Consider the following 9,971-nt stretch of genomic DNA (forward strand, 5'->3'; position numbering starts at 1 on the left):
ACCGTAGCTCCAAATTAAATAATTTATATATGAAAAATTATCAGAAAAATTCAAGGAATCCATCTGTACCATTTTCATGCATGTTAGAACAACTTATAGCTGCTGTTTAGCACAAATCAATTAAATGGTATTTGAATAATCACATATGGAGTTTGAATTTGAATCTTGTATTCAAACCAACTTCATTTAATCTGTTGCTAGTTGCATTAGCTCAAAACACATTCATATTGCCATGTCATGAGCATGCATCATATTGTGCATTGCATTGATTGTATTTCTTCTTTGTTGCCGGTATCTGTTCCCTCCCGGTAGACGATGTTCCGACGTTGTGATCGTTGACACTGATGAAGACTCAATGTTATCTTCAGAAGTGCCAGGCAAGCAAAACCCCCTTGTTCATTCCGATAAAATCCCACTCTCTCGCTCCTGCTCTCTATTACTGCATTAGGACAACAACGATTCAACTGTTACTTGCTGCGGTAGCTGAACCCCTTTATCCTTTGCATGACCTGTCATTCCACAGTAAATAGATGAAACCCACTAGCATGAGTAGGAGTTGTTTGAGCCCTGTTGTGCCTACTCATTCATGTTTGTTTGTCATGCCTGCTATTGCTTAGAGTTGAGTCAGGTCTGATTCATTGGGGATGTATCAGAGGCGTGTGAACATGTCCTACTGTGTGTGAGCTAAGTGTGTGAACATGATTTGGTAAAGGTAGCGGTGAGAGGCCATGTAGGAGTACATGGTGGGTTGTCTCATTGCAGCCGTCCTCAGGAACTGAGTTCTGTGTTTGTGATCCATGAACAGTTACTACCACACATTGGGTTCCGGTAACTCGACCCCTCTCGGCTTCTTAATCACCCTTGTTCTCTGTCCAGGAGTTGCAACTAGTTTCTGGTGTTTGTAGGTAGTGTTAGTAGTCTACCAAGTGGCACCCGGTACAGGTGGGCTTGGGACAGACTAGGCACAGTGGCCCGGTGTACCAAGTGGCACCCGGATGGTGGACTTGGGAACCCTGCACACATCGTTTGGGGCCGTGAGTGACACCCCGGCCGGATCTCCTTGCGGATGGAACCCGAATAGGCGATAAACCTGGACAAGAGACTTGAGTGTTTAGGTAGGCCGTGGCCGACTCCCTCGCCCGGCTTCCGCTTGAAGGTTGCCGAGATACATGACGTGTACATGGCGATAAGTGGCGAGAGCGTGTGTGAAGAAGTACACCCCTGCAGGGTTATCACTGTCTATTCGAATAGCCGGATTCCTCGGATATGGAAACTTGGACCCCATTGCATAGTTCATAGACAAGTGAAAGTGGATACCCTAAAATACGCAAGATAAGCGTGAGTGCTATGGATGGCGTTCTCATAGGGAGACGGGAGCGGATCCATAGTGGTGTATTGATATGGTGAATATGTGGACTCGTGTGCGCCACCTCAAAAGAGTTACTTGCAGTCGTAGTTCAGGTTAGCCACCGAGTCAAAGCTGGCTTGCTGCAGTTAAACTCCACCACCCCCTTGTTGATAATGATGCATATGTAGTTAGTTCTGATGTAAGTCTTGCTGGGTACATTTGTACTCACGTTTGCCTATTTTATGTTTTTGCAGAGAGACTTCAGTCTCACTAGTAGTTCCGCTTGGACTTCGACGTTTAGCTTGTTACCTCAGCTACGATCTTGTGCGCTCGGCAGGATCTGGTAGATAGTCAGGCTTTCAGCCTTTTTCATTTATAGACGTCTGTACTCAGACATGATAGCTTCCGCTTGTGCTTTGATTTGTATTCTCTGAGTGTTGGGTCATGAGACCCATGTTTGTAATATCTCGCTCCTCGGAGCCTATTGAATAATTACTTGAGTTGTAGAGTCATGTTGTGATGCCATGTTGTATCTGCACATATCGAGCATATTGTGTGTATGTTATTGAAATGCTTGGTATGTGTGGGATCTGACTATCTAGTTGTTTATCCTTAGTAGCCTCTCTTACCGGGAAATGTCTCCTAGTGTTTCCACTGAGCCATGGTAGCTTGCTACTGCTCCGGAACACTTAGGCTGGCCAGCATGTGTCCTTCTTCGTTCCTGTGTCTGTCCCTTCGGGGAAATGTCACGCGATGAATACCGGAGTCCTGTTAGCACGCTACAGCCCGGTTCACCGGAGTCTTGCTAGCCCAGTGCTACAGCCTGGATTCACTCGCTGATGACCGACACGTTTGATGTTGGGTCATGGATGCCTGTCCCTGTAAGTTTGTGCCACTTTGGGTTTACGACTAGCCATGTCAGCCCGGGCTCCTTACCATATGGATGCTAGCGACACTATCATATACGTGTGCCAAAAGACGCAAACGGTCCCGGGCAAAGGTAAGGCGACACCCGTGGGAATACCGTGCGTGAGGCCGCAAAGTGATATGGGGTGTTACATGCTAGATCGATGTGGCATTGAGTCGGGGTCCTGACAGCATTGGTATCAGAGCTTGACTGCCTGTAGGATTACCAAGCCAAACTGGTCGAAGTTGAGTCTAGAAATTCTTAGTTATATAAGGGAATTGATTGTGGGATGGAACGTAAGGCTCTTTTTACTCCTTATACCTCATGGCCTTCTGATCTGAGTCATCATCTTCTCTTCTACGGGGATTAAGAACTAGGCTATCTCTTCTTTCTATTAGGATCACGTGTTGCTAATCTGTAGACTTATAAGATTGTTGGACTTAAGCCTCGTTTCAGTTCCTACTACTTCTGTATGATTACTGTTGATCTCGGAACCTTGATACTGTGATGTTGAGTGGTTATGCCACCATTTTGTGATTGTCTCAAATCTTTTTGAGCATTACAGCCGTTATGTTGTCCGAGTCATCCCAGGTCTCTAAACAGTCTGATGCATTTGCAAATCCTTTCCTTCCGTCTCCGATGTCCCTTTTGGTCGGAATAAGCACACTAATCGGTAGGTTGAGGTACTCTGTTACCTCGGCGTAGATGTTGGAGCTATTATTATGACCTTAGGTGTTTAGGAAGTCACCTAGCAATTTAGCAATGCTTTTGTATCCCCAGTGTGATGATTCTGGCCATTATTTTGAAAGCATCCCGTGATGTTATTAGTTAGTAGGCATTCTATTTCTGGGTTTTGAACCCGAGATTCACTCTACTTACTTCATGTTGATAGTGTTTGCTAGTTCCTTCAGGATATTAGTAACTTTGCGATAGTCCTCGAGGTCCGTGGTATTTCCTTCTTCTAAATACTATGAACCTCTTATGGCAGATGTTTATTGGATCAAAAGATCACAATTAGAGTACTCTTGAGGAGATCTCCATTCATAAATCGTGACTCTGCCAGTCCTACCTCTCTGCATGGGTTATCTGGAAGAAATGTTGGAATTCGTTCGACATGCTAAACCATGCATCCACAACTCAGAAAATCGTATGTTCCTTTGAGTTGTCCCTCTTTAGTTGTCTTCTGACCCTCGTCTATCAATTGATAGTCAAGAGTATGTGTGCATTCGTTCATCGATGCCTATTACTCTTGTGGTCTGTCAAGCCATTCTATTCCGGAATGACTAGGAGAAACAAACTCCAGTACCTCATCCATATCTAGGATTGGGTCAAAGCAATTGTGCTCTGCAGATCAAAATGCCAGCCCAGCTTTTGATTCTGTTCTACCCTGAAGTATTACCGTCTTTATGTCAGGATTTTCATGAGGATTGCACCGGCTCTTGTGAATTCTTGATGTAGTGATACTTCTCGCCATCATTATTCATCCCTCGGTTCCGTGTTGTCACAACCGGAATGCCGACAAGTGAATCGTGATGTGTGAATTCAATACTCCTAGCAACCTTGTTGCTTGGTAGTTAATGGACAATAACCTCATTCTTAGCATGTTGATTTTTGAATCATCGCCCTAAGGTTGATTGTGCTACCTAGTCCTTATTTCTTGGTGCACTCTTTGATTGATGAGTTAGGATTTTGTCATGTCCTCGCTCACTTGATCATATCGTCTTGCCCTGAAAAGCAAGATTGTTCCCGATCTTGGTAACATATCGGTGGTTCGTGATTTTCTGAATATCTTCTCGGAAGTATCACCAGGTCGTCACCTGATCGCTATGATTGAGTTCGTGAAACAAGTTGGTTTATTTCTGTAAACCACCCTTTCTCCAAGAATCCATGTTGGATACCCCTGATGCTAGTTGGTTAAGCCGAACAACAACTTGGAGAGTTGGAAGATAAAAGCTTGTCCGACTTAGTTCATGTTAAGGGATATCTTTTTGTGTGTGTGTGTGTGTGTGTGTTGAAGAAAGATGATATCTTTATTGGTTGATCCTCGTGATCAATTGTTGGATCTATTATCTTACCCAAACCTTTGATTTGAGTATGGGCTATCGTCAAATCAAATCAGAACCAGCGATATTCGTAATGTTGTCTTACTCGTGGTTGTTCCTCGAGCATACACCATTATATCTTTCGGGCCTGACCAATGCTATCACCTTGTTCACATAATTGTGGAATTCCACTAATATGGAAACCTGGATGAATTGTTGTTGAGCCCATTGACAACATCCTTATCTCCTCCATGATTTTGTTGAACATTAAGTTAGTGTTGGAAACTTGTGTAAGCATTATCTTCATGACTCGTTCGTGAAGCATATGTTTGGACAAAAGAAGTGAGTCCCTCTAATTCATGTGCACTTGATGCAAGTTGCCGCCATGAATTTGAGAAGGCTTGTTTTACCTCTTTTGGAATCATCCCAAGTCAGTCATGCACGTGCGAAGAATTCGGTGGTCTGTTAGACTGATCATCTTCATTCCATATGTATATCCTAGCACACCAAGCCACTGATTGAGTTGTTCAAAGATAAAGGAGTCTGTCCAAGGTGAACTCTTTGGACTTCCACGCGTGGAGACTTCGATGTCATTAATAATGGTTCCCCACCTGAACTCAGTAGTGTTTTATTGTAAGACTACCATGTGATAATGTTGTCTGGGACAACGTGTTCACATGTGTGTAGCAGAACCAGCTCATGTTTTGGAGCTTGCTATCATAGTTCATCTCCCGAGAATCCCGCAACGTCATCTCGTCGATTTGTGTTGCAAACTTTCATTTTTCTTCCTAGACCCGATGAGCCTGGAATATTCTGACACCAACCAAATCTGAATCTCAGGCAGATGTGATGGTTGGAACATTTTCCAAGAACTATAATATTGGTCTCGCGATAACCGGTAAAGTGGATGTCGTGGCCAACACACCCCGCCGGAAGACCTGTTATTATAATATCTTGATTGAGGAAGTTGGCCACCTTTCCATAAGGACTCCGTAGGATTTACTCCCTAGATGCGCCTTATGATTTTTGTGTTCCGAAGTCCGACCTTTTACTTGATGTTCTAGATACCAAACCATATCTATGAATGGGTTACACTAGCACATCAAGGAGAGCATTAGAAGCGGAGTGCTAAATGTCTCTCGGTCGATCATCCATATTTTATTTCCTTGGCCCTGCCAAGGGTGAAATCTGAGAAGGTGTTATCTTCCTTTGCATCTGCATCCTCCATCACCATTCATCATGGTAGTAAGTTGTGTTACCGGAACCTTGACACGGATGTTGGTAAAACCTTGATGATTATGGAATTGCTCAAGTTCTTGAGAGCACGCGCAAGTGCTAGGTTTGATCGTCGGCATTAACTGTATAGCGCTCTCAGTTTCCTCGGTTATGCTATAACCATTCCAATAGTGGAATAACTCTCTATTGTTGAGCCTCTCCCCAGTTACTAGAATCATTCCCATCATTTGCGTTTCGTTCCCAGCTTTCACCGCCAATGTGCCATTCTACCATGGGTCTCTTCCATTTCCGGTGATAAGCAAATTCATCCATTACGTTGTCTTCAACAAGGTAATCCACATCATCCAAGTTCGGGTATGCCATTCTACCGAACCCCTCTAAATGATCGATTATGATTTGCCTTAAGCTGGTATAAAGAGTTTCAAGGATCTTTGAATCAAAGGTAATTCTTTTTGCCACTTAAGGGGATATTTCTACGAGTCACCTTCCCTAAGGTGCATCGTTATGGTATCATGGCAACTCAAACTCCTCGCTACGTTGACAATCGTTTACCACCTTCTTAAGCGTGAAATTGATGTCTACCTAGTGAACCTTTGTCATCTGCTTCACTCCAATTCCTATGGATGTGTACTTCGTCTCTCAGCTCGAGAGATGTTGTTATGTCTCATTCCTTGGGTTAACCCTGAGTTGTTCGACCTTCGAGAGGAACAATTCTTTTAGGGTCTTTCCTTTCCTCTCGTGGTCATGATAGTTGGAGTTCTCAAGGCAAGACTTCAAGACAATGATGGTGAATGAATCAACATTCAATTGAAGTGCACCCTGGATCGTGAAGATTATACTAGTCTGCGTTACCCCTTCACCTTACCCTACGCTTGAATCTCGAGACGAGATTCTTGTTTAGTGGGGGTGAGTTGTCACATCCCTAGCTTCTGGTTTGCTCTGAGCTAGCTAGTCATGTGTTGCATCATGTTTAAATTTTGCCTAAAATTGAAATGGGGATGTTCAAACCCTAGCATTAAATCAACTCAACTAGGGTGAATTAAAATCTTTTCAATAAACCCAAAAGGTTCCTAAGAAAAGTTCATGATTTCTGGTTGAGGTGGAAACCTCTGCCAAAAATGATGAATATATTCTTAGGTCATTTTTGGATTTTTGAATTAAATCATATTGCATTTGACTTTGGGCATTTAAATACTATAAATAATTTAAATGTTCAAATAAATGTTGAAAATTGTTAAGGGTCACTGAAATAATTCAGAAAGCACCCATAATTGTTTCCAGGATTTTATTAAATGATTTGGTATTTTAAATCAAATCAAAAACAAAATAACAGAAATAGAAAAGAAATAAAAGAGAGAGAGAGAAGGAAGTTACCTGGCGCCCACTTACCTGGCCCAGCATGGCCCAGCCCATCTCCACTTCCCCCCCTATCGTCTTCCTCTGCCAGTAGGCAGAGGCGAGGCGTGGCGCGCGCCCGAGAGGCCTCGGCCACCTCCTGCTTCCCCCTGGCCACCTCCTGCTTCCTCCTCGACGCCCGGAGACGCCACACACCTCCCTGCCTCTCTCCCTCACTCTCCCACGTCCTCATCCTCTGCCCGGAACACTCTCCCCCTCCTCTGTTCTCCTCACCCGAACGGAGCCGCCGCCACCGACGAGAGCCACCGTGGCTACCGGCTACCCCACGGCTCACCGACGCCCCAGGAAGCTCTGCCGGTCCTCCTTCTTCCTCCTCACCAAGACGGAAGGCGCCGGAAGCCCTGGATGGGGCCAGCTTCGCCGTTCCCCTCCTCGGCCACCGCGGATTGTCGCCGTCAAATCCGTCCCCGTCCGGCCTCCCTCAAGCTCGCCGTCCACCTCTACAGGGTCTACGTGAGCTCTCCGTCCGTTTTCCCCTCTCTGTTTCGTCGTTCGCGCGCCGTAGCTAGGTTATCCACCAAGGCCGAAACCCCATCGCCGCCGGCCATGGCGCCGCCGTGGCCAAGGCCACCGCAGCCCGCGCCTGAGCACGTCACCGTGCTCGGTGAACCCCCAGGAGCACGTAGCCCTCCTCGTTTTCTCCTCTAGTGCGCCGTAGCTTCGCCACCGTTCGCGCCCGAACTCCGGCCACTGCGGAAGTGCTCGCCGCCGTCGTCTCCGGCCACCCCACGGCCCCTCGTGCAGCCAGCTAGGTGCGGCCGTGTACGGGCTACCTTCTGGTGGCCTTCGCGCGTCCAGCCGCCGCCCGTAGCGCAACCCCGGTGAACATCCGCCGCGTTTCGTGTCGCCGCCGGCCGAACTCCGGTGACCAGTGACGTGGCGCTGTCATTAGCCACTAATGACGCACTAACCAACCCCCTAGGCCACTGACAGTGGGCCCTACCCCTGGTCAAACCCCAGTCAGCGCTGGGTTTGACCGGGATTAGCTCCTGTGTCACTGACGTGTGGCCCCCACACGTCAGGTTTGACCTGGGGCGCCCAGTTGACCCTGCTGACGTCACCATGACGTGGTGCTGACGCCATAATTCATTTCTGGATTTATATTATTCAGGAAATTCCAGAAAATGCCTAAAACTTCTAAAAATCATAGAAATTTAACCGTAGCTCCAAATTAAATAATTTATATATGAAAAATTATCAGAAAAATTCAAGGAATCCATCTGTACCATTTTCATGCATGTTAGAACAACTTATAGCTGCTGTTTAGCACAAATCAATTAAATGGTATTTGAATAATCACATATGGAGTTTGAATTTGAATCTTGTATTCAAACCAACTTCATTTAATCTGTTGCTAGTTGCATTAGCTCAAAACACATTCATATTTCCATGTCATGAGCATGCATCATATTGTGCATTGCATTGATTGTATTTCTTCTTTGTTGCCGGTATCTGTTCCCTCCCGGTAGACGATGTTCCGACGTTGTGATCGTTGACACTGATGAAGACTCAATGTTATCTTCAGAAGTGCCAGGCAAGCAAAACCCCCTTGTTCATTCCGATAAAATCCCACTCTCTCGCTCCTGCTCTCTATTACTACATTAGGACAACAACGATTCAACTGTTACTTGCTGCGGTAGCTGAACCCCTTTATCCTTTGCATGACCTGTCATTCCACAGTAAATAGATGAAACCCACTAGCATGAGTAGGAGTTGTTTGAGCCCTGTTGTGCCTACTCATTCATGTTTGTTTGTCATGCCTGCTATTGCTTAGAGTTGAGTCAGGTCTGATTCATCGGGGATGTATCAGAGGCGTGTGAACATGTCCTACTGTGTGTGAGCTAAGTGTGTGAACATGATTTGGTAAAGGTAGCGGTGAGAGGCCATGTAGGAGTACATGGTGGGTTGTCTCATTGCAGCCGTCCTCAGGAACTGAGTTCTGTGTTTGTGATCCATGAACAGTTACTACCACACATTGGGTTCCGGTAACTCGACCCCTCTCGGCTTCTTAATCACCCTTGTTCTCTGTCCAGGAGTTGCAACTAGTTTCTGGTGTTTGTAGGTAGTGTTAGTAGTCTACCAAGTGGCACCCGGTACAGGTGGGCTTGGGACAGACTAGGCACAGTGGCCCGGTGTACCAAGTGGCACCCGGATGGTGGACTTGGGAACCCTGCACACATCGTTTGGGGCCGTGAGCGACACCCCGGCCGGATCTCCTTGCGGATGGAACCCGAATAGGCGATAAACCTGGACAAGAGACTTGAGTGTTTAGGTAGGCCGTGGCCGACTCCCTCGCCCAGCTTCCGCTTGAAGGTTGCCGAGATACATGACGTGTACAGGGCGATAAGTGGCGAGAGCGTGTGTGAAGAAGTACACCCCTGCAGGGTTATCACTGTCTATTCGAATAGCCGGATTCCTCGGATATGGAAACTTGGACCCCATTGCATAGTTCATAGACAAGTGAAAGTGGATACCCTAAAATACGCAAGATAAGCGTGAGTGCTATGGATGGCGTTCTCGTAGGGAGACGGGAGCGGATCCATAGTGGTGTATTGATATGGTGAATATGTGGACTCGTGTGCGCCACCTCAAAAGAGTTACTTGCAGTCGTAGTTCAGGTTAGCTACCGAGTCAAAGCTGGCTTGCTGCAGTTAAACTCCACCACCCCCTTGTTGATAATGATGCATATGTAGTTAGTTCTGATGTAAGTCTTGCTGGGTACATTTGTACTCACGTTTGCCTATTTTATGTTTTTGCAGAGAGACTTCAGTCTCACTAGTAGTTCCGCTTGGACTTTGACGTTTAGCTTGTTACCTCAGCTACGATCTTGTGCCCTCGGCAGGATCTGGTAGATAGTCAGGCTTTCAGCCTTTTTCATTTATAGACGTCTGTACTCAGACATGATAGCTTCCGCTTGTGCTTTGATTTGTATTCTCTGAGTGTTGGGTCATGAGACCCATGTTTGTAATATCTCGCTCCTCGGAGCCTATTGAATAATTACTTGAGTTGTAGAGTCATGTTG

This window comes from Triticum aestivum, chromosome 4A (assembly GCF_018294505.1).
Source record: "Triticum aestivum cultivar Chinese Spring chromosome 4A, IWGSC CS RefSeq v2.1, whole genome shotgun sequence".
NCBI lineage: Eukaryota > Viridiplantae > Streptophyta > Magnoliopsida > Poales > Poaceae > Triticum > Triticum aestivum.